The following is a 26,353-nucleotide window of genomic DNA, read 5'->3' as shown; positions in this document are numbered from 1 at the left end:
GTTTTTCATACATTTTAGTGCCTATAGTTTCAGACTATGAATGTAATTTACATATATGCCATAAGAACAAAAAAGAAGTCCTCTTCAGTGGTGAAATCTTTATCCTACTTGAATGTTACTGGGGAAACAACAGAGCTTCAAAAAACATGAAGTAAAAACTGTTGGAACTAAAAGGAGAAATAGATAAATCCACAATTATGGATGAAAATTTCAACACTCCTTTTTCTGTGACAGAACTAATAGAAAATTGAAGAGCTAAATAACAGATTCAGTCAATAAAATCTAATTGTTTTCTGTAGAGGACTTTACCCCCCCAAAAAAATCCCAGAATACACATTTTTAAAAGTGCACATGGAACATTAATCAAGATAGATTATATTCTAGTTTATAAACTAAACCTTAACAAATTTTTAAAAAAATTAAAATAATATGAAGTATGTTCTCTGACAAAAATGAAATTAAGCGTGACATCATAACACAAAGATAACAGGAAAGTCTCAAAATACTTGGAAATTCAAGAACAAATTATTGTTCTTATTAATCCATTAATTAACAAGGAAATCTTAAAGGAAATCAGAAAATATCTTAAACCAAATGGAATGTAAGCATAATATGTCAATATTTGTGGGACACAGCTAAAGCAGTGCTTAGAGATAAATTTATAGTACTAAATGCTTATATTAGAAAAAGAAGAAATGTCTAAACTAAAAATCCAGCTTCTTATTTAAGAAGTTAGGAAAATAAGGGGAAAATAAATCCAAAGTGGGCAAAAAGAAGAAAATGATAAATATAAGAACAAAAATCAAAATTGAAATCTGAAAATAACAGAAAATTAATAGAAGCAAGCCAGTTCTTTGAGATCAATAAAATTTATAAAACATAGCAAGACTGAAAACAAAAAACCACAAAGAACAAAGATATGAGGAAACAATATTAGGAATTAAAGAGTGGATATCCCTGCACACTCCAAAGACGTTAAAAAGGTAACAAGGGGATGCTACAAACACTATGAGCATAAATTCAACAACTTATATAAAATGAATCATTTCCTAAAAAAATTATAAACTGTCTAAATTCATCCAAGGTTAAATAGATCACATAAATAGTAATATGACTATTAAAGTTATTGAACTGGTAGTTGAGAACTTTCTTAAAGAATTCACTAGGCTAGATACTTTCACTGGCAAACTCTAAAAACCTCAAATAAATAACAATTTTATGTAATTTCTTCCAAATAATAGAAAAGGAGGAAAATTTTCCCAATTCATTTTATGAGGCCAGTATTTCACTGATGCCCAGACCAGACTGAGGAAACTACAGAATAATGGCCCTCATGCTCATAAACACATAAACTTGTTTGCTAATATTTTATTTTGAGAATGCAAATCTGACATGATTGTGTAGATAGAAAATCCCTATGAATCTATAAAAAAAACCCTAGAACTAATAAGTGAATTTAACAAAGTTGCTGGATATATGGTCAACTCACAAAATCAATCATATATTTATATACTAGTAATGTACAATTAGAAACTGAAATTTGAAAAAAAAAATATATAGTAGATTATAGTTCCATAGATAAATCTCTCAAAAAAGGGAAAAAATTAGATGCAGATTTAGCAAAACATGTTCAAGTTTTCTATGCTGAAAATTACAAATGGTCAAAGAAATCAAAGCCCCAAAAAATGAAAAGATATGCTATGTTCATAGATTTGAAGCCTCAGCATGGTAAAAATATCAAGTCTCCCAAAATTGATCTATATACTGAATGCATTTCCAACCAAAATCTCAGAAAGATTATTTAGAGATCAAAACAAGATGATTCTAAAATGTGTATAAAAAATAAAGGAGCTGGGATATTTAAAACAATTGAAAAAGAATGAAGTTGAAGGAACCGCACTGCCCATTTTTAACACTCAAAATTATGTGGTTTGGGTAAAGGGATAAATATATAGAGAAATGAAACAAAATAGAGAGTTTATAAATACACCCACATGATTTTTGATATAAAGGCAAACATAAAACTACAAGACCTTTAGAACAAAATAAGGAAAAAAGACCTATATTACCTGAGGTATTTTTTTAATCTGACACTGAAACTGGAAAGAAAATACATAATTATAATTATCAAGTATTTGTGCAGTGTTTTATAAACATCAACAAATTAACTTTCAAATACAATAGAAGTTAGTAACTTCAATGCATCCTGGGAAATACTAGAGCCATGTGCGAACACTATAAAGAGATTCTTGTTCTTTCTTGTCCTAAAACAAAAATACATGAGCATCAAAACTGAAACTTGAAAGAAAAATAAATGCTAAACACAAGCAGAGACTTTCAGATACCTGACAATAATTTCTTCCTGCCCTTCCTTTCTGCTTTATGAACAAAATGAAATGTGAAAATTGTCAAAATGTAGATGGCTAAAACTAGATAAATCTAGGTGCTTAAATATTTTTTAAATATTTCCTCTTTTTGCAATACTTTCTTTTTATTCTTTGTCAACAGTAACTTCAGATTTTCATTAAGCCCTTTTCAGCAAATAATTTATAGAGAAGGATTCATTCAAAGTTCCCTTTCCATCTTATTTTAAACTCCTATCTTTGATACTGTGTATTAAGAATATTTCTCTGTGTGAGATTGCAACTCTGGCATTTACAAAATGTGACAAAGTTTATGGCCTTTGGAAGAAAATAGGGCAATTAGACATATTCAGCTGCTCAACCTTATGACCTTATCAGAAAGATTTTCTCTATTCTTTCTCTTTTTTACAAATAAGTATTCATTCACTATCAATGCTATTAGAACTACTTTCAACTATTGAATTGACCTTTCATTTTATAAACATCAGTAAATCAACCATTAAAATGCAATGAAAATTTGTAACTGCAATTAATCATGAAACAGAAACAGTTGGGAGAATAACACATTATTGATCACAATCACATTCAGAGTTTTCCATGGTATCATATCTGCTGGCAGCAAGAAGGCACTTCAAAACTTCACAGCCCAGGGTTTAAAGATCTCAGGTTTCTAGGCTTAGTAGGAAAAAATAATCCATGATTATCATGAGAAGGAAGTGCAGGTAAGTATCATCTATCTATCATCTATCTATCTATCTATCTATCTATCTATCTATCTATCTATCATCTATCTATCATCTATCTATCTATCTATCTATCTATCTATCTATCTATCTATCATCTATCTATATCTTTTTTAAATGAACTGGATATTTCTGATTTATTAATGTATATCTCCTGTTATGTCTACCTTTTTTAAGACCAAAAATTAACTTCAAATAACCAAGAACTCAAGTAAATTCTCACTGCAAATCCTAGTAATTTGATCTAATTTTAAACAACTGGCTCTTCTCTATATTTTATTGCTTATCTCTTTCAGATTCTTTCATTCAATGCCAGAATTGTTTCTCAATATTCATCTCTGTTATATTTGATTTACTCAAGTGTACCTAAGAACATACTCACTAACTTACACAAATATCATATTAATAATTTCCAGCATAGGCAACAGTGTTCAAACCATATATATTTAATATGTCCAGTATCTGGAGAAAGTATCAGATTATAAATAGTGAGCAAAAATTTGGCTTAAAGTGCATTAATTTATAAGCATTAGTAAATCAGCCACTAAATGTATTGCCAGTCTTTAGAAATAGTTCCTGGTGCTGCTTTGACTCCTATTTGCAACTATCCTTTCATTTCTGGAAATTACATGAGAAGAGCAATTGTCCTTTGGCCATTCACTGCTCCTAAATACCTTTTTTTTTTTTTTCTTTTTTAAAGATTTTATTCATTTATTTGACAGAGAGAGAGAGAGCACAAGCAGGCAGAGCGGCAGGCAGGGGGAGAGGGAGAAGCAGGCTCCCCGCGGAGCAGAGAGCCCAACATGGGGTTCCATCCCAGGACCCTGACCAACTGAGCCATCCAGGCGCCCCTCCTAAATACCTTCTTTATCATGTTTTCCCTTTCACCCAACTCATATCCACTTGCAAAGGCAACCTAAAAACTACGATTTTTTTATGAGTGCTTTTATTAATAACTACTATATGTATTATGTGTTGGACACTGAAATAGACCTTTTATTCATCTCACTTGACATGCACAGCATGTCAATATCATTACCTTACAGACAAGTAAAGCAAATTTCAGCACAGAGTTATTCAGTGGCTGAAGTTTCAAACTCTGATATGTCAATTTCCAAAATCAGTGCATATTGTATTTCTTCCTTGTTAATAGGGAGCACTTTCCTTCTTTCCTTCCTTCCTTCCTTCCTTCCTTCCTTCCTTCCTTCCTTCCTTCCTTCCTTCCTTCCTTCCTTCCTTCTTTTGTATTTGGCTTCTGAAACATCAGAAGGGGCTTCCACTGGAAATGGGAGAGTATAAAACATATCTTTATATAAAAAGTAAACATAACATCTTATTGATCATTGAAGTTTTATGACTGTATTATGTTTATCTCTGCTTAAAATTAGTTTACATAATTATTGAGGTGTTCTGTCACACATAGTCTAATATGAATTTTATGTGGGAATAAGAGAGGAAATTAAATTTTCATTGAATGACAACAGATATGGAAAGAGATAATACTTTGTTCTTAAGGTATATTTCTTCACAGAATTTCCAGACACACACACACACACACACACACACACACACACACACACACACAAAGACTCCTTAGACATTCTCATACAGCTGTACAGGAATTATGAGTCATACTCTGCATATTTAGAAGCTCTACTGTAAAAATTTTAAATGATCTGGCTGTGACTGATTGGAAATAAAATTAAAAATACACTGATTCCATGTAACTTTTTCTGACCAACAAACAAGGCTCTTTCATGTCATTTTCAACATTGTCTACAAAGACACTCACAAAAGTCCTCTAACTGCTCTCCCTATATTCACAGTATCCATAATTCAATGCATCTTGCACATCCATGACAGATACAACTTCCTAGATTATTATGACAATTGTATCTTTCTCATGTTCATGATCATTGTATGGAATTCTCTTGCCAATCAAATAAAACATTTTCATATCTTTGGACCCTGAAGGAATCTTATAGATGATATAATCTGCCCTCTCTTATTTGCCAGAGAGAAAAACTAAAGGTGGAGGGAAAATTATGTAAGGATTTTTTCTAAAACTCTTTGCAGGATAGTACAAGACATTTAAGGGTGTCTTGTCACTTAAAAATAAAATAAAAAATTAAATATTCAGTCTTTTCCAATATAAATCAAACATACTTTCCCAATTTTGTTTATTACTATTCCTCCAGATTACAACCCTTCACGAATGTACATAGAATTTTCTTACATACATTTATTTGCTTACATATTTTCTATTGTATTCTTAGTCATTGATTATAAAACTTACCCACTCTTTCAAATTTCAGATTGAACACTACTATTGATCATCAAATTTAGTAGGCTATCTTATTTATTAATGGTCATGATAATTTTCAGCCTCTGATAGATTCATTCTATCTTGTCTTTACATTGTCTCTTCTATCTAATGGTAAACTTCTTGAACACAGGTTCTGATCCTTGTACACTTATGTTTCCTTTGCAATACTTGAAACAGCACATTGCATATAATAGGCGAAAAAATTTGTAGAATGCATGGATACAACAATGAGTAAATTACCGGGAATTATCAGAGGTTCTTTCTACTTATTTTATGCGAATCCAAAACATCCACATATTTAGAACATCTGGATGGTTGGCATCAAATAGTAAAACATATGTATGATTAACATAATTTCTTTTACATTTCATCTGGATGCTTTGGCATTGGTAAGATAGCTGATCTTTCTCAAAACTATACTATCACTTTGGTATTGGTTACAGTATTTTTAATCTGATTGAATAAAGAGTCCCATTTAAGAGAACTGAATAAAGCCCATTTTAAGGCACAACTATTCTGGGGCACCTGGGTGGCTCAGTCATTGGGCGTCTGCCTTCGGCTCAGGTCATGATCCCAGGGTCCTGGGATGGAGCCCCACATCGGGCTCCTTGTTCAGCGGGGAGTCTGCTTCTCCCTCTCCCTCTGCCTGCCGCTCTGCCTACCTGTGCTCTCTCTCTGTCAAATAAATAAATAAAATCTTTTTTTTTTAAAAAGGCACAACTATTCAATGAAAAACACAACAGGAGTCAATTTTCTGCAAACAGTGTCAGTCAAATCTAAGTAACAAACAGAGTTCTATGTGAGCACATGCGAATACTTTCTTCCCATCAATTGGAACTTTTGGCACACATTTCAATGAAGCCCTATGCACATTTTGTGATATTTTCTTTTTATTGCAATGCTCAGATGGATTATACATCAGCCATCAACAATCTGTTTATGAAAGAGGGAACACTCTGGGAATTGTCAGTAAGATTGTCTTCATATCAGTGCATACTAATGAACATTTGCAGTTCAATAAAACTGCTGGGTTCTGCAAAAGTAGAAACTTGATAATATATTTATTTTCCTTTTTAAAAAGGATTGGTACTTACAGGAAATGGTAGAGAGACTAGATAATCATATTTTATACTACTTTGGGTAAATATTTGGAGAGAAAAAAAGCACTTAAAAGAAAAAATGCACACCAAAAACATACCCTAAAAACATAAAGTATTATATTTTAAAAGAGTAAAATATTAACAATTTTTCATGTTGCAGAACATGAAATTCTTCAGTAATTCTCTTTATATTTTTATGACTATGTAAACTTACATGCCACTACATTTTCTTTAAAGTATATTCCTAGTCTTACAATTCTGTGAGAAAATTTACAAGTTGTGCTTACCATGCTGAAATTTTAAGATATTAATCATGGATTTCTGCTTTGGCACATATTAATGAGTGAGTCTTTAAACCAAAGCTACAGTATTTGAAATGTGTATATAAGGGGGAAATGTGGGTTTGTGTGTACGCGTGTGCGTGCGTGCGGGTGTGTGTGTATAAAATGTGTTTTTTTTTATTCCCTCCTAACTTCCATTATGGTTGTAAGCATTGACCTTAATCAATGGTCCAAGTAAGAGTTAGACCATAACAAATCCTGTGGAGTCATTGTAATTTGTGTTTATTTTAAATGGCTAAATGACCAGTTAAATACTAAACAGATCACGTATAATACAAGATGAAATGGTGACCAAGCTGTGCAGCTCTGGTCACTTCATCTCGGGTCATTTTGGAGATAAATATATGTCTATGTATTGATATATTGATATATCAATATAATAGATATAGGTATCTATCTTGCAGATTTTCTAACATAGTTGTTATATACTATAAACTATCCAAATGAAGTAATGGCTTCCACAAAATTACAACCTTCTTTTTTTTTATTTTTTAATTTTTTAATTTTTTTTTAAAGATTTTATTTATTTATTTGACAGAGAGAGAGACAGCGAGAGAGGGAACACAAGCAGGGTGAGTGGGAGAGGGAGAAGCAGGCTTCCCGCAGAGCAGGGAGCCCGATGTGGGGCTCGATCCCAGGACCCTGAGATCACGACCTGAGCCAAAGGCAGTCGCTTAACCAACTGAGCCACCCAGGTCCCCCTACAACCTTCTTTTTGTTCTTCTTTGTTAAAAGTAACTCCCAGTGATCAAATATTAATATTTTTTTTCTTTCTCCCCAAATAGAATTTAGTATATATATTTTTACGATTGTTTTTCAGTTGCAGGTTTAAAATAATGGCTGTTTGAGTTATAAACCTTGGCTGTTTCTGAATCACTGTTTTTCAGAGTTTGTGTCTGGTTTCTGGATCTTTGTACTATTTCTTCCGGTTATACCCAAGAGTGAGGCTACAAGTGTAAGTATGAAAACTATTCTAAAATATTTCCTGCTTACCCCTTTTCTTAAACTTCACATTTTAATTTTTTTAATTTAAAAATTTTTAACATTAACCTCAACATCTACCTGAGCCTGGCTTTGGATTTTGGTTTTGTTATTCTAATGTTTCCTGGTTTCTGACACTGATCTGTTTCTTGGGGATGGTGTTCATGCTTTCTTGTATCTTACTCTATAGTTCTACCTTCTCAGTTTTCATCATAGCTTCTACCATTTGTCTAAGACCTACTGCTTGTAGACCTATTGATACTAGCTGAAAATGCATTCTTTTCCTTGTACATTTTCTAAATACATCACAAAATAATATTGATTACTTATATAAACTTTTATTGTCAACTTTTGAGATAAATTTTATAATCCCATTTTCCACTTTTTATTCCTAATTATAAGCTACATAATATGAGGCATTTGGTGTTTTCTAAACTTACACCCAATTTTTCTATAATGGGTATAGCATTTCTTTATCTGATCAAACACTGGTTCTAACCCTTTTTCATTAACAGAGTTTCTTATTTATTTTTCTAAGGAAGAAAGATAACCTATTTAACCTCTGGAAAGAAAAAAAACTGTTTAACATTTTTTGTTTCTTTTACTTTTAAGGAATAATTTATGTACAAAAAACTTAGAATTTATTTCAATGAATTGTTACAGTTTTATATACCCATGTAACTACCACTCAAAATAAGATTACCCCAGAAAGTTCTCCCTTGCATTCTTTGGTCATCACTGCCACTCTCACCCAAAAGCCACCACTTTCTAATTTTTAACACCATAGTTTTGTCTGTGTTTGGCCTTCTTATAAAAAAAATCATACAGTATGTATTCCTTTGAGTTTGACTCCTTTATTTCTCTTATCATATATATATATATAATACATTATAAATATACATATACTACATTACATATATATGCATATATGTATATACATATGTATGTAATATATATTACATATGTATATATATAATGCATATTATGTATGTAATATATATACAATATATGTTTGACTCTTTTATCTCTCTCATTATATATATAATATATATAATACATGTAATAATACAGATAAAATATATAATACATTATAAATATGCATATATATTACATATGTATATGCAATACATTATATAATATATAATGCATACATTGTAGATGTATATATAACATCTATATAAATACAAATATTAATATATGTTAAAAACACAACATGAGATCTACTTTTTTTTCTACTCAATAAATTTTTAAGTATACAAAACAGTTTCGCTAATTATATGCACATTTTTGTACAGCAGATCTCTAGAACTTTTTCACCTTGCATAACTGAAACTCTATACTCATTGAATATACTCCATTTCCCCTTCAACTCAGCCCTTCGCAACCACCTCTCTACCTTCCGTTTCTATGAGTTTGACTGTATTAGATAGTTCATATGTTTGGAATCATGCAACATTTGTTCTTATGTGATTGGCTTATTTCATTTAGCATAATGTCCTCAAGGTTCATTCATGTTGTAGAATATGACAGAATATTCTTCTTTTTTTAAGACTGAATGATAAATAATATTCAGTGTACGCACACACACACACACACACACACACACAGCATGTTTTCTTTATTAATTCATCCAGTGATGGACTTTTAGGTTGTTTCTACTTCTTGGTTATTATGAATAGTGCAGCAATGAACATGAGACTACAGATATCCCTTTGATATCTTGTTTGCAATTCTTTTGGATAAACACTTGTAAGAGAGATTATTGGATCATATGGTATTTCTACTTTTAACTTTTTGAGGACCCACAATGCTGTTTTCTATAGTGGTTGCACCATTTTACACTCCACAAGCCATGTCTAAGGGTTCCAATTTCTCCATATCCTCACCAACACTTGTGATTGTGCGTGTGTGTGTGTTTATAATGGCCATAATAACATGTGTGAAGTGATACTGCATTATAGTTTTAATTTGAAATTCACTTATCATTAGTGATGTTGAGTATCTTTTCATGTGTTTGTTGGCCATTTGTATATCTTCTTTGGAAGACTGCCTATTCAAGTATTTTATCCATTTCTAAAATTAAGTTCTTTATTTTTTGTTAACTGAGTTGTAGGAGTTCATTTATTTTGGATATTAACCCTTTATTAGATATAGTTGGCAAACATTTTCTCCCATTCTATATAGGTAGCCTTTTTACTCTCTTGATTATTTTCTTTGCTGCACAGAAGCATTTTAATTTTATAGGTTCCACTTTCCATTTTCTATTCTTTTTTTTTTCTTTTGTTGCCTGCACTTATAGTGACATATACCTGAAATAATTGCCAAAACCAATTTTATGACTATTTTCTTTATGCTTTCTTCTAGTTTTGTAGTTTCAGGTCTTCTGTTTAAATATTTAATCCATTTTAAATTAATTTTTGTGTATGGTGTTAGATATGGGTTCAATTTCTCTTTTTTTCATTTGGTTGTCTAGTTTTCCCAACATCATGTATTGAAGAGACTATCTTTTCCCATTGGGTCATCTTCATATTCTTATTAAGATCATCTGAACATATTTGTGTGGGTTTATTTCTAGTCTGTCTATTCTGTTCCATTAATTTATATATTTGTTTTTATGACAATTCCATATTGTTTTGACTACTGTAGTTTTGTAATATGTTTTAAAGCTAGGCTGGGGTGCCTGGGTGGCTCAGTTGGTTTAAACATCCAATTCTTGATTTTGGCTTAGGTCATGATCTCAAGGTTGTGAGATCAAGCCCCGTGTCAGGCTCTGCACTGGGCATGGAGACTGCTTAAGATTCTCTCTCTCCTCCTCCCACTGCTCTTCTTCCCCTGCTTGTGTGTGTACTCTATAAATAAATAAATAAATAAGTCAGGAAATGTGAGGTCTCCACCTTTGTTCTTCTTTGTTAAGGTTGTATTGGTTATTCAGGGCCTTTTGTGGTTCCAAATGAATTTTTGGATTGTTTTCTCTATTTCTGCAAAAAAAAAATGTCTTTGAGATTTTGATAGAGATCACATTCAATCTGTAGAATGCTTTAGGTAACACGGACATTTTAACAATATTAAGTCTTCCAATCCATGAACCTGAAATGTCTTCCCATTTATTTGTGTCATCTTTAATTTTAGCAACATTTTATAACTTACAGTGTAAAATTCTTTCACCTCCTTGGTTAAGTTTATTCATAAATATTTTATATATTTTTATACTATTGTAAATAAACTTATTTTCTTAACTTCATTTTCAATTAAATTGTTATTAGTGTGTAAAAATGCAACTGGTTTTTTGTGTTGATTTTCTATCCTATAATTTGCTGATTTTGTTTATTATTTCTAAAGCTTTTATTAGAATTATTAGTGTTTTCTACACATAACATCAGATGAGAACAGAAATAATTTACTTTTTCCTTTCTAATTTGGATGTCTTTTATTTCTTTTTCTTCACTATTTGCACTGGCCCGGACTTCCAGTACTGTGTCAAGAGTGGGTATCCTTGTGTTGTTCTTGATCTTTAAGAAAAAGCCTTCAGGTATTACCATTAAGTATGATTTTAGTTTTCATGTGTGACCTTTGTTATGTTGAGCTAATCTCCTTCTGTTTAGAATTTGTTGAGTGTTTTTATCTAAAAGGAGCATTGAATTTTGTCAAATACTTTTTCTGCCTCTATTGAGATGATCAGGTGTTTTTTATACTTTGTTCTCTTAATATGATGTGTCTCACTGATTGATTTTTGTATGTTGAATCATCCTTGCATAACAGGGATAAATCTCACTTGGTCATGGTGTATGAAACTTTTAGTGTACTGGTGAATTCAGTTTGTTAGTATTTTCTTGAGAATATTTGCATGTATATTCATCAGGGATATTGGCCTTTTTTTTTTTTTTTTTTTTTTCATGTAGTGTCCTTCTTTGGCTTTGGTATAAGCTTGATGCTGGCTTCATAAAATGAGTTTGGAAGTGTTTCTTCCTCTTACAATTTTTGGAATAGTTAGAGAAGGATTGACATTAATTTGTCTTTAAATATTTGTCAGAACTCTCCAGTGAAACCATCTGGTCTTGGACATTTATTGTTGAGAAGTTTTGATTGCTGATTTAATCTCCTTATTTGTTATATGTCTGTTCACAGTTTTAATCTCTCCAACAATTCAGTCTTGGTAGGTTCTAGGTTTCTAAGAATTTATCCATTTTTTCTAGGTTATCCAATTTATTGGCATATAATTATCAATAATAGTGTCTTATAATCCTTTTTATATCTGTAACATCAGTGTAATGTTTCCTCTTACATTTCTGATTTTAACTGACTGAGCCACCCAGGCGCCCCTACATTTCTGATTTTAATTATTTGAGTATCCTCTCTTTTTTTTTCTTAGTCTAGTTAAGGGTTTGTTTACTTTATAAATGTTTTCAAAATACTTTCCTTTTTATTGTTATAATTAACATATTAGCTTCAGGTGTGTAACATAATTATTTGATATTTGTATATATTGTGAAGTAACTGCCACAATAAGTTTAGTTAACATCTATCATCATACACAGTTATAACTTTTTTCTCCTGAAAAGAATTTTTAAATCTATTCTCTTAGCAACTCCCGAATATGTAACACCTTATTTTTGACTATAGTCACTATGTTGTATGTTATATCTTTATTAGTTATTTACTTTACAACTGGAAATTAGTACCTTTTTTTTAAAGATTTTATTTATTTATTTGACAGAGAGAGAGCACAAGCAGGGGGAGTGGCAGGCAGAAGGAGAGGGAGAAGTAGGCTTCCCACTGAGTGGAGAGCCCGATGTGGGGTTCGATCCCAGGACCCTGGGATCATGACCTGAGCTGAAAGCAGATGTTTAACCAACTGAGCTACCCAGGTGCCCTGGAAATTTGTACCTTTTGACCCTTTTCACCAATTTTGCCCACTCCCATACCTGCCTCTGGCAATCATCAATCTGTTCTCTGCACTGATGAGCTTGTTTTGTTTGTTTGTTTGTTTTATTTACATATACATATTTACATATAAGTGAGATCATACAGTACTTGTCTTTTTCTGGATGATTTATTTCACTTAGCATAATAACCTTGAGGTTTATCCATGTTGTTGCAAATGGCAAATTTTTATTTCTTATGGCTGAATATTTATAAAATCACAATTTCCTTATCAATTCATCTACCAATGGACATTTATGTTGTTACTACATCTTAGCTATTGTAAATCATGATGCCAGAAACATGGGGGTGCATAAATCTTTTCAAATTAATGTTTTGGTTTACTTTGGATAAAAACTCAGAAGTGGAATTGCTGGATCATATATTAGTTCTATTTTCAATTTTTTGAAGAACCTCCATACTGTTTTCCAATTTACATTTCTCATTCTCACCAATGGTGCACAATTCTTCCCCTTTCACCACATTCTCACCAACATTTGTTATTTCTTGTTTTTTGTTAATAGCCATTCTAATAGGTGTGAGGTGATATCTCATTGTGGTTTTGATTTGCATTTCCCTGACAATTAATGATAGTGAACACCCTAAAAGGGGAAAACCTCATTTAGATTCAGGCTGATTGGAAGCCAGACCCTCAAGCAGCAGCTTTAAAAGTATGCAAATATATATAATCCTGAGGGGCCAGAAGCATAAGCCCCACTGGCCACCAAAGCCAGGTAATCTGGAGGTGTTCCCTGGGCAGCAATCACAAAAATTGGGGCTCCAGATGAGTTTATGGCATCATACTGTGAAATATTGTTGAACCAAAGGAAAGCAGAGGGAAGAGCACCAAGATAGTATCCACAGCCTACATTTCTTGAGAGCAGCTCCATAGGGCACTAAATGTGTGCAAAACCTGAAGCCTGCCCCTCAGTCCAAAGCTCCAAGGTAAGCAAAGTGGCTTACTTCACAGAAAGACTAAGAAGTGTGCTGTTTGTGCAGGACCCTGGGGTTGGTAAGCTGCCAAGAATCATTCTTCTGATTGCCACAGTCCACTGGGACCCAAGAATGCAAACTTCTTTGTTCACTGAAGCCAAGTGACTGAGGAGCATCCCCTAGGTGTCAGCCATAAAAACCAGGCATCAGACACGTGTAAAGCTCCCCTCCAGGAGACAATGATACTCTGGAGCACAGCAGAGGATGAGTGGAAAGATAATACCTGCCCTCTGGAGTCTCTGCAAAGGATTACAGTTAGTCCTTAGATGTGTGTTTATTTTTTTAAAGTATTTATTTATTTATTTGACAGAGAGAGAGAGACAGCTAGAGAGGGAACACAAGCAGAGGGAGTGGGAGAGGGAGAAGCAGGCTTCCCGCTGAGCAGGGAGCCCAATGCGGTACTCAATACCAGGACCCTAAGATCATGACCTAAGCTGAAGGCAGACACTTAATAACTGAGCCACCCAGGCACCCTTTTAGATGTGTGTTTAATTAAAGACTTCCCTTTGGCCACAGCAATGATAATTAGCTAATAGGCTTCCTTCAAAGAAAGAATGAACTTTTGGACCTGTTTACTTTTGCTGTGCCTGGGGATTGGTAGCTATTTAAGAACTTTTTCTCCATTGGTTACAGTCTTGTGAGACTCATAGGCATGAACCTTACAGGCTACAAGAGCCAGGCGATATAGAGGTGTTCACTGGCAGCAGTCACAAAAATTGGAGTGTCAGAGAAGTGCATGAGCTTTTAGTTGAGTGACACTGATTTTTTTTTTAAGATTTTATTTATTTATTTGACAGTGAGAGAGAGAGAGAGAGAGCGCGCGCACAAGCAGGGGGAGCGGGAGAGGGAGAAGCAGGCTTCCCGCCGAGCAGGGACCCCAATGCAGGGCTTGATCCCAGGACCCCGGGATCATGACCTGAGCAGAAGGCAGATGCTTAACCGACTGAGCCACCCAGGCACCACAGTGACACTGATTATTATAGTTCCATGTGACCAAGAATGCAAACCTTCCCCCTGGACTCCAAAGCCAGGTGATCAAGAGGCATCATCTAGGCAGTAGCCACAAAAATCAAGGCACCAGATGCATGTAAAGGCTCCCTTCTGAAATATACTGGTGCTCTGGAGCACAGCAAAGGAAGAGCACAAAAATGGTACCACTGGTTCCTGTCTGCAAAGAGTGTTCCAACAGGCTTTTAGATATGTGTGTTAAATTAGATGCCTGCCCCTCAGGCTGAGGTTTTAATATAAGCAGGTAAGCCTCTTTCACTTTAAGTCTGGGTATGGTGGTCTATCTTTGACATGGGCCCTAGAGCAGGATAGTACAAATGCATGAATGGATTAAGAGGCATTTCTGAGATCACTACAGTCTGGATCTCAGGATGTGAGCACCATTGGTTTTCAAAATGAGAGTTTTGGGAAGCTTATCTCTTAAGTGCATGTATTAAAATTCGGGGTGCCCAATGCAGAGTCTGAACCATTTGTCCCTCAGAGACAAGCTTCACATTTTGAGTTTCCTCCCGATTATGGGTTGCTACACCAAGGATGGGTTTTATGGCAAAATTGTGTCCCAGCTTCTCCTATTCACTTTCATGTGGTTTTCTTCTTGTTTCCACTATGTACAGTCATCACTCAGTCAGTCTTAAGGTGTTTTTTTTTCCAGAGAAAATTGTTTCATATATAGCTGTAGACTCTGTTCATGGGAGGAAATGAGTTGAGTTCAGTATCTTTCTACATCACTATCTTGAACTGAAATCAAACTCAGAAAGGCCATATATGAAAGCTAATATCTTCAATGAGGAAAAACTGAGAGCTTTTCCCCTAAGGTCAGGAACAAGACAGGAATATCCATTCTGACCACTGTTGTTTAACATAATACTGGAAGTCCTAGCTTCAGCAATCAGACAACAAAAAGAAATAAAAGACATCCAAATCAACAAAGAAGTCAAAATTTCGCTATTTGCAGATGACAGGATATTTTATGTAGAAAACCTGAAAGACTCCACCAAAAAATTCCTAGAACTGATGCATGAATTCAACAAAGTTGCAGGATATAAAATCAAAACACAGGAGTCTCTTGTATTTCTATACACTAATATTGAAGCAGCAGAAAGAGAAATAAAGAAATCAATCCCATTTACAATTGCACCAAATACCATAAGATATCTAGGAATAAACCTCACCAAAGAGGTAAAAGATCTGTACTCAGAAAACTATAGAATACTTATGAAAGAAATTGAGGAAAACACAGAGAAATGGAAAAAAAAAATTCCATGCTCAGAGTTTGGAAGAACAAATATTGTTAAAATGTTTATACTACCCAAAGTAATCTACATATTCAGTGCAATCCTTGTCAAAATAACAAAGCATTTTTCACAAATAATTCTATATATAGAATTATATATATATAAAATATATAAAATATATATACAAATATATATACAAATATCCTAAACAAATTCTATATATAGAATTATTTATATATAAAATATATAAAATATATATACAAATATATCCTAATATATATCCTAAAAATATATATCCTAAACAAAATTCTATATATAGAATTATATATATATAAAATATATAAAATATATATACAAATATCCTATAACAAATAATTCTAAAATTTGTATGGAACCAGAAAAGACCCTGATTAGCCAAAGTAATGTTGAAAGAGAAAAGTGAAGCAGGAGATATCACAATCTCAGACTTCAAGCTGTATTACAAAGCTATAAACATCAAGACACTATTGTACTGGTGCAAAAACAGACACATAGATCAATGGAACAGAATAGACTACCCAGAAATGGACTGTCAATTTTATGGTCAATTAATCTTCAACAAAGCTGGAAAGAATATCCAATGGAAAAAAAGACAGTCTCTTCAGCAAATGGTGTTGTGAAAATTGGACACCAAATGCAAAAGAATGAAACTGGACCACTTTCTTACATCAAACACAAAAATAAACTCAAAATGAATGAATGACCTAAATGTGAAAGAGGAATCCATCAAAATCCTAGAAGAGAATATAGGCAGCAACACCTTTGACCTTAGCCACAGCAACTTCTTAGACACGTCTCGGGAGGCAAGGGAATCAAAAGCAAAAATGAACTATTGAGACTTCATCAAGATAAAAAGATTATGCATAGCAATGGAAACAATCAACAAAACTAATTGGCAACCAATGGAATGGGAGAAGATATTTGCAAATGACATATCAGTTAAAGGGCTAGTATCCAAAATCTATAAAGAATTTACCAAACTCAACACCCCCAAAATAAAAAAAAAATCCAGTTAAAAAATGGGCAGAAGTTATGAGCAGACATTTTTCCAAAGAAGACATAAAAATGGTTAACAGACACATGAAAAGATGCTGAACTCACTCACATATATATTAGAATATTACTCAGCCATCCAAAAGAATGAAATCTTGCCATTTGCAACTATGTGGATGGAGTGAGAGTGTATTAAGCTAAGCAAAATAAGTCAGTCATGGAAAGACAAATACCATATGATTTCACTCATATGTGAAATTAAAGAAACAAAACATGAACATAGTGGAAGGGAAAGAAATATAAAATACATAAAGACAGAGAGACAAACTATAAGATACTCCTAACTATAGGGAAAAAACTGAGGGTTGCTGGAGGGGAGGTGGGTAAGTAGACGGGTAAATGTGTAATGGGCATTAAGGAGGGCATTTGTTGTAATGAGCACTGGGTGTATATGCAAGTGATGAATTACTATATTCTACCCCTGAAACTAATAGTACCCTCGGTGTTAACTAATTTGAATTTAAATAAAATCTAAAAATAAAATAAAATAAAATGTCCATGTCTTCATCCCTAGAAAGAAAAATAAATAATGGGTGCTGGGAAGTAAGGAAGGCACTTGTGATGAATCACTAAATTCTACGCCTGAAACCAATGCTACCAATACCACACTACTACACTATATGTTACATAACTTGAATTTAAATTAAAAAAAAAATGAACTGGAATCAAACTGAACCCTTCTTTTTGTCAATATTTTATACTGATTTCTATTTTTTATTTTATTTTTATTTTTATTTATTACTTAATTTACATTATTTAAGTTTAACATAAATTTAAAATGAGAACCCACTATCAACACACAGATTAATCATGTAATCCTTACTTTTGTGTATCTATGTGATACACAGTCAAGCTGACCATCTGAGTTCAAGCTTGTAGTGTGACTACATGCTAGAAGATCAAATTCACTATTAGCTCCTTTGTTTGACAGCAGATAGACTGAAAGTCTCAGTAACAATGGTAATTTCTATGTTCATATGCATAAAACTCAGGCAGAGAGTTGATTTAACCATAAAATGACAACTATAAGGACTGCTCCATAATCCAACATATGTGACTATAGAATAGATCCAAGCTGGGGCTGAAGAAATGGAAAAAGATAAGTGAGCATTTAATCAAATTCCATGACAGTGTGGTACAAGAAAACAAGTTATTCCATATAATGGAGACTTTCAAAAAGATAGAATATTTCATTTCTTTCATTTGCATATTACCATGAAACTTATTGTGTTCCTCAGATATTTATTAGGTATTTCAGGCATGGCAGCAATAATTTGCTAACAGTACAATTTCCACATTACTAGCTCCAATTGTTTGTTTAATCTATAGGTTTACCCTTGGTATTAATGTTTGTAACCCTAGCAATTTTTTGGTGAAGTATTTTGGGTTTTCTACGTAGAGTATCATGTTGTCTGCAAATAGTGAAAGTTGGACTCCTTCCTTGTCAATTTGGATGTCTTTTATTTCTTTTTGTTGTCTGAATGCTGAGGCTAAGACTTCCAGTACTATGTTAAATAGTAATGGTGAGAGTGGACATCCTTGTCTTGTTCCTGACTGTAGGGGAGAGGCTCTCAGTTTTTCCCCATTGAGGATGATATTAGCTGTGGGTCTTTAATATATAGCCTTTGTGATGTTGAGATATGTTCCATCTATCCCTACTTTGTAGAGGGTTTTTATCAGGAAAGGATGTTGTATTTTGTCAAATACTTTTTCTGCATCTACTGGCAAGATCATATGGTTCTTATCCTTTCCTTTATTAATATGGTGTATCACGTTGGTTGATTTGTGAATATTGAGCCAACCCTGCAGCCCAAGAATAAATCCCACTACCGTGATGAATAATTCTTGTACTATTGAATTTCAATTTGCTAGTATGTTATTAAGAATTTTTGCATCCATGTTCATCAGGGATATTGGTTTTTCATTCTCTTTTTTAATGGGGTCTTTGTCTGATTTTGGAATCAATGTAATGCTGGTTTTTTAGAATGAGTTTGGAAGGTTTTTTTTTTTTTTTTCCATTTCTATTTTTTGGAACATTTTGAGAAGAAAAGGTATGACTTCTTCTTTAAATGTCTGGTGGAATTCTCCTGGGAAGCCATCCAGCCTAGGACTTTTGTTTGTTGGGAGATTTTTGATTACTGATGCAATTTCTTTGCTGGTTATGGGTCTGTTGAAATTTTCTATTTCTTCCTGTTTCAGTTTTGGTAGTTTGTAAGTTTCTAGGAATTTTTCCATTTCTTCCAGATTGCCCAGTTTGTTGGCATATAATTTTTCATAATATTCTTTTATAATTGTTTGTATTTCTGTGGTGTTGGTTGTGATCTCTCCTCCATCATTCATAATTTTATCTATTTGTATCCTTTTTTCTTTTTGATAAATCTAACTAGGGGTTTATTAATTTTATTAATTCTTTCAAAGAACCAGCTCTTAGTTTCATTAATCAGTTCTACTGTTTTTTGTTTGTTTGTTTGTTTCTATATCATTTATTTTTGCTCTAATCTTTATTATTTCCCTTCTTCTGCTGGCTTTAGGCTTTATTTGCTGTTCCTTTTATAGCTCCTTTAGGTGTAAGTTTAGGTTGTGTATTTGAGACTTTTCTTGCTTTTTGAGGAGGCCTGTACTGCAATATATTTCCCTCCTAGTACTGATTTTGCTGCATCACATAGGTTTTGGGTTGTCATGCTTTCATTTTCATTTGTTCCTATGTATTTTTTTAATTCTTCTTTAATTTCCTGGTTAACCCATTCATGCTTAAGTAGGATGTAACCTTAAAATAATTTTAATTAATGTCATGTCCACTTTTTCACCAAATAGTTTATTTCTAATGCCATATTTATTAAGCAGAAAATAATTGAGAAGACTTACGTTCCCTGATGTTGCTGGAACAAGAATTAAAATTACAGGGATGTTAGTCAACTTTCAGCCTGGAAATAGCTAATATTATATTTTGTAAAGATCAGGAAGATCTTTTTAGTTTGTTTTTTCTTCCAAATTTACTTTACAGTGATCTTAAACTATGTGCAATTTTGATGTCCTTAGAAACAAATAAAATACTGATACAAATTTTTGTCATAAAATAGAGAAAAATATTAACATTAATCAGAATTTTGTACAATTTATGGTTAAGTGACTTTAGGATCTCCAGCACTACATGAAGAATCTAGTTTAGAACTATAATATGTGTGGTACAATGCCAAAATACAGTGTTAATTTTTTAAATGTTTATTATTGAAGTATAATTGATGTACAATGTTATATTAGTTTTAGATGTAAAATACAGTGATTTGACAATTCTATACATTATGCAGTGATCACCATTATAAGTATAGTTGTTATCTGTTACCATACAATGTTATTACAATATTATTGACTATATTCCCTATGTTGTACTTTTTCATTTCCATGACTTATTTATTTTATAACTGAACATTTGTACCTCTTAATCCCTTTCACTTCTTTTGTCCACTCCCTTCACCTCTCTACCGTCTGGAAACCACCATCAACAGTAAATAAATAAAGAAGATGTGGTGTATATATATATATATATATATATATATATATATATATATTACTCAACCATAAAAAAGAATGCAGTGTTAATTTTTAAGTCAAAATTTAAGAAAAGGTCACAGAGTTTATTCTCTTGGCAATAAGAAATGAATAAAGAAAGAAGGAACCCATCTATAAATTTGAGTTTAAAAAGCATAATGCCCATGTAAAATGAAATAAGCTGCATCGGGAACATATTCTCTTTTTTTAATTATGATAAAACTTTGACTAATGACCACATATCTACATAAAACCATCAAACATCAAGTAGATGTCAGGAAAGACAGGAAAGCAACCTCCAAGCTCTACAGGATTATCTACTATGTGAATTACATGTATTTAGAAAAAAAGTGTATTTTGTAATTAGTTCATAGTGGTAATTAGCAAGTTTTTGTGGGTTCTTCTAACACTAAAATTTTACCAGAGGACAGCATGGTGGGGTTATATATATATATATATATATATATATAGAGAGAGAGAGAGAGAGAGAGAGAGAGAGAGTTTATTTTAATTTGGTTATATATATAATGATTTATTTTAATTTGATTAATAACTTGTCTTCTATAATGGGAGGTACCTTCAAGGAAGTGAATCATGCTGAATATATAGTGGTAGTACATTTTTCAGTACATATTTCAATTACCCACCATTAAATCCCAGTGAAGCAGATCTCTGATTTGTGACAAGAGTGCAAATGAGATTCTCTGAAACATCTGAGGGAAACTTTGTTTTCTCTTATTCTTTTGAATCTACAAATGAGTCCATGTTTTATTCACCCAGACAATTTTTTTAGGACTATTGTAATTAAGCGATTTTGACTGAAAACTCTTAGAGATGATTAAAGGTTTTCAATAGTTCATAGACCAATAGTTTCTACTTTAATATCAAAGGACTTTTTAACTCCTTGGTTCTCCAGGACAGATGCTTATTAAACATTTGAAGGTTTTCACTCTTTGGTCCAAGATACACAGATTTTTTTTTTTTTTTAATGCATGTGAAAAAATGTAATTCATTGAATTTCTGCACATGGTTCCTGGATCATGGTATGGTGTTTTAGTTAGACGAATTATTTTAAAAGGTTGTTTTAATAAGAAAAATGATTTATGTAGATATAGCCAAATATTGTGAATATTTTAACAAGTTTATCCCAAATAAGTTAATGAGCTTCATGAAACCAGTTTTTAGAAGCTTTCCAAACTTTATCTTAGGAAGAAAAACAATTTAAAGTTTCTGATTTTAAGTAAAGAAAATTTAAAAATACAGTGTTAATTTAGCAAATATTTAACAAATACCTCTTAAAAGGCACATATATTTTAAGTTACTTTTGCCTAGGGTCTGCAAGAAATGATGGAAAAAGTCTTCCTCACTAGAAACTTGTTTAATACATATGGGACTACTTACTTAAGGATGAAAGGAAGAAATAAAGAGAAGAAATAAGTACATAAGGAGTACATAAGTAATTGAAAGATTAGTACAGGATAGAATATAAAAGTGCTCTAAAATAAGTATATTTACATTGTACCTAGAAAGAACAGAGTACATTTGCAAGGGGAATAGGGTCAGGGAAAGCTCTACAGTGGGGATTTCACTGCAAGTGAAACTTAGAGGATAGGTAGTTTTGAAAAAGAGAATTATCTCTAAGTATCCATTTTTATCAATCAGGATCACCTTTCTTTTAAAGATAAAAATTCAACAAAAGCTTAAGAACAAAAAATAATTCATTTGCTCTTATTATTATATGGTCTATGTCTATAAACCTAGCTTTATTCATTGCTGGAACTCAGAGGATCAAAAGATGACATTAGACCATCTCAATGTATTGTCTTTACTTCTCTTTTACTTACCATCATTTTCAGTCAGGGACCCCTAACAGCTTTAGATTTTCATCATAACAGCTTTCTACCTCCAAAGGAAAGAGAGACTGAAACTCTTAACATTCTCAGTATAAGTGTCATGATGAAATTTCATTGGTCTGGATTAGATCTTGTCCTCTTATTTGAACAAATCACTGTGGCCAGAGGAATGTAACTGATTAACCCACCTGGGTTATATCCTAAACTTTGGGGCTGAAAATAGAAGTAGAAATATTATCAGTCAAACAAAATAAAATATCCATTACCAAAAGGAGGTGGAACTGGATACCTAGTAAAGAAATAAAAGTCTTCACATAGTGTGACCTTGGGGAAGTTGCTTAACATATCTGAACTTCAATTTTCTCATCTAAAAAAGAAAATGATAAAACTAACATAAAGTTATTGTAAGGATAAAATTTTATGTTGTGTATAAAGCTTCAGGCACTTAGTATGTTCTGGCAAATGTTAACCTCTTTTCCCTTCTATAGTATCTAGCATTCCCGGATTCTGGTTTGGCCTAACATCAATGACACAGAGACACATATGCAGACTCACACTCACACAAAACACACACACACACACACACACACACAAATAAAATCATACAAACAGAGAGCTTCCTGAATGATATGGTAAATGGAGGTAGTGCTATAATACATGGCTCAGAAGTATTACCTGGGGAAATTATTTCTGTCATTACCTTTATACTTAATCAAAATGAGGCAAAATTGATGCTCTGAGTCTCAAAAATCTCAGCTTTAGGAACTGCTATTAGTTTGATACCAAAAAAAAAAAAAAAAAAAAAAAAAACTTTAGTAATTCTCAAGTTACTCTTGAAATTGATTCTATAATAGGAAGTCATCAGAGAGGGAGAAAAACTGTGAAAGACTCAACTATAGGAAACAAACTGAGGGTTGCTGGAGGGGAAGTGGGTGAGGGGATGGGGTAATTGGGTGATGGGCCTTAAGGAGGGCATGTGATATGATGAGCACTGGGTGTTATATGCAACTGATGAATTACTGAACTCTACATCTGAAACTAAAGATGTATTATATGTTGGTTAATTGAATTTAAATTAAAAAAAGAAATTGATTCTATAAAAATAGTTTCATCTGCTATGATTACTATTTTAACCTATAATGTGGAAGCTATGGAAAGACATTTTAAGCCTAAGAAACTCTGTATTTTAGGTGCTAAAGGGAGGAGAATGAGTACTGAATCTTCGTTTAGGTGGATATAATAAAAATTGAATACTAGACAGAGTAGAAATATTTATTCTTGTTTCCTGTTGGGATCTTTTGAGATTAGGCCAATGCATTTCTACATTTAATGTAACAGGACATGTAGTTAAAAGACTTCTAAATAAATGGGAAGTGACCTCACAGATTGCACTGGGACATGCACAGCTCATTCAGATCCTATCAGAATTTGAGTAGAAATTTTACACAAAATCAGACACAGATGTCATCCAAAATACGATCACAAACATTAAAATCCATGATCTTCAGTGACCTACTTATAACACTCTATAGGTAGCATTTGATTATGCTTATGCTTAAGTCTTTTCTCATTAGTGAATCCCCAGGATTTCCAGCTAAACAGTCAGTCATGTACAGATGAAAAACTATTGTAATGGAAAACTTACCCAATCAAATACAAAAGATAAGTGGGAACAAACAGAAAGCATATTAAGAAATAACAATAACAAAAGATGGCAAGAATAAGTCATCAGTAAATATATCAGTAATTATAATAAATATAAATGGATTAATCTCACATGTTAAAAGGCAGATAATTTCTGATTGGTACAAAACAGACGAGCAATAACCAGTAATATGTTTTTTACAAGTAGCACACTTGAAATCAGATGGCTAAAAATAAAGAATTAAAAACACATTTCAGGCAAATCAAAAGGAAAGCAAGTATACTAATATTAATAGAAAATAATCAAAAGAAATAAACAATACCAATAATAACTAACTAATAAGCAAATAAAGAACTAGATAAGAAGAGGAAGGGCTGTTGCTGACCGTAGGATGGCAAATGCTGACTGGTAAATATGGAGGGAGTATGGGAGTTGGAAAATCAGCATTTTGCAAACATCATAGTAAACATTGGATCAAGCAAGAATCATTAAAGGATGCTAAATTTAAGGGAAAATATTGATGATTAATGGTATATTTATATGGTCTTAAAGACCCTCTCCACAGACTTCTTACTAATTGTAAAGAAAAATTTGGTATCTATATAATGGACAAATTGGACAACACCATGCCTGGGTGATCAAAATGACATCACCAATAAGGGGAAGATGGAAGTTGTGTGCATCCAGATGTGATCCATGACAAGGATAAAGCATCACCTTTGTAGTGTTCTGGCTGAGAATGTACAACCTGAATCTAATCATGAGGAAACATCAGAAAAACCCCAAATGAGGGACACTGTATCAAAGCAAACAAACAAACAAACAAACAAACAAAGAAAAAATGGAGGATGTGATGGGGACTGTATTCCTCAAAAATATTAATGTCATAAAAAGCAAAGATGTTCCAGATTAAAGGAAACTAAAGTGACATGACAACTAAATATAATACCTGACCCTAAACTGGTGCCTTATTGGGTCAATTGAAAAAAAATGTTTGCAAAGACAAAGATTGAATTAGTATATCAATGTTAATTATGCTGCATTGATCATTGTAGTGTATTTATGTAAAGGGCCAGGACATATACAACTTACTCTAAAATAGTTCAGAAAAGAAACACACATGCATGCAAACATGTGTGTACCTACTGTGTGTGGAGAGAGAGAGACTAAATAATAAAGTAAATGGTAAAATGTGAGCCATGTTAACAATAGGTGAATTTTGGCAAAAGGTTTATGGATGTTTTATCAAAAAAAAGTATTTAAAATCAATTAATTAACATATAGTGTATCATTAGTTTCAGAGGCAGAGTTCAGTTATTCATCAGTTGCGTATAACCCAGTGCTCATTTTATCACGTGCCCTTCTTAAGGCCCATCACCAAGTTACCCCATCCTCCCATCCACTTCCCTTCCAGCAATCCTCAGTTTGTTTACTATAGTTGAGAATCTCTTATGGTCTGTCTCCCTCTCTGATTACATCTTGTTTTATTTTTTCCTCCCTTCCCCTATGATCCTCTGTTTTGTTTCTTAAATTCCACATATGAGTGAAATCATATGATAATTGTCTTTCTCTGATTGACTTATTTCACTTAGCATAATACCCTCTAGTTCCCTCCGTGTCATTGCAAATGGTAAGATTTCATTTTTTGATGGCTGGGTAATATTCCATTATATATATACCATGTCTTCTTTTTTTAATTTAATTTAATTTTATTATGTTATGTTAGTCACCATACAATACATCATTAGTTTTTGATGTAGTGATCCACAGGTGTTATATGAAAACAGTGAATCGTGGATACCACGTCTTCTTTATCTATTCATCTGTTGATGGCTATCTGGACTCTTTCATCATTTGGCTATTATAGATAATGTTGTTATGAACATTGGGGTGCATGTATACATTTGAATTAGTATTTTTGTATTCTTTGGGTAAATGCCTAGTAGTGTGATTGCTGGATTGTAGGGTAGTTTTATTTTTAACTTTTTGAGGAACCTCCATATTGTTTTCCAGAGTGGCTGTACTAGCTTGCATTCCCAACAACAGTGTAAGAGGGTTCCGCTTTCTCCACATCCTCACCAACATTTGCTGTTTCCTGACTTGTTAATTTTAGCCATTCTGACTGGTGCAGTATTCTTATTTTTTTCTTTCTTTCTTTTTCTTTCTTTCTTTCTTTCTTTCTTTCTTTCTTTCTTTCTTTCTTT

Source organism: Phoca vitulina, unplaced genomic scaffold, assembly GCF_004348235.1.
Source record: "Phoca vitulina isolate PV1807 unplaced genomic scaffold, GSC_HSeal_1.0 scaffold57, whole genome shotgun sequence".
In the NCBI taxonomy this organism is placed as follows: domain Eukaryota; kingdom Metazoa; phylum Chordata; class Mammalia; order Carnivora; family Phocidae; genus Phoca; species Phoca vitulina.
The sequence above is the reverse complement of the archived record's forward strand: the minus strand, read 5'-3'. Positions refer to the sequence as shown.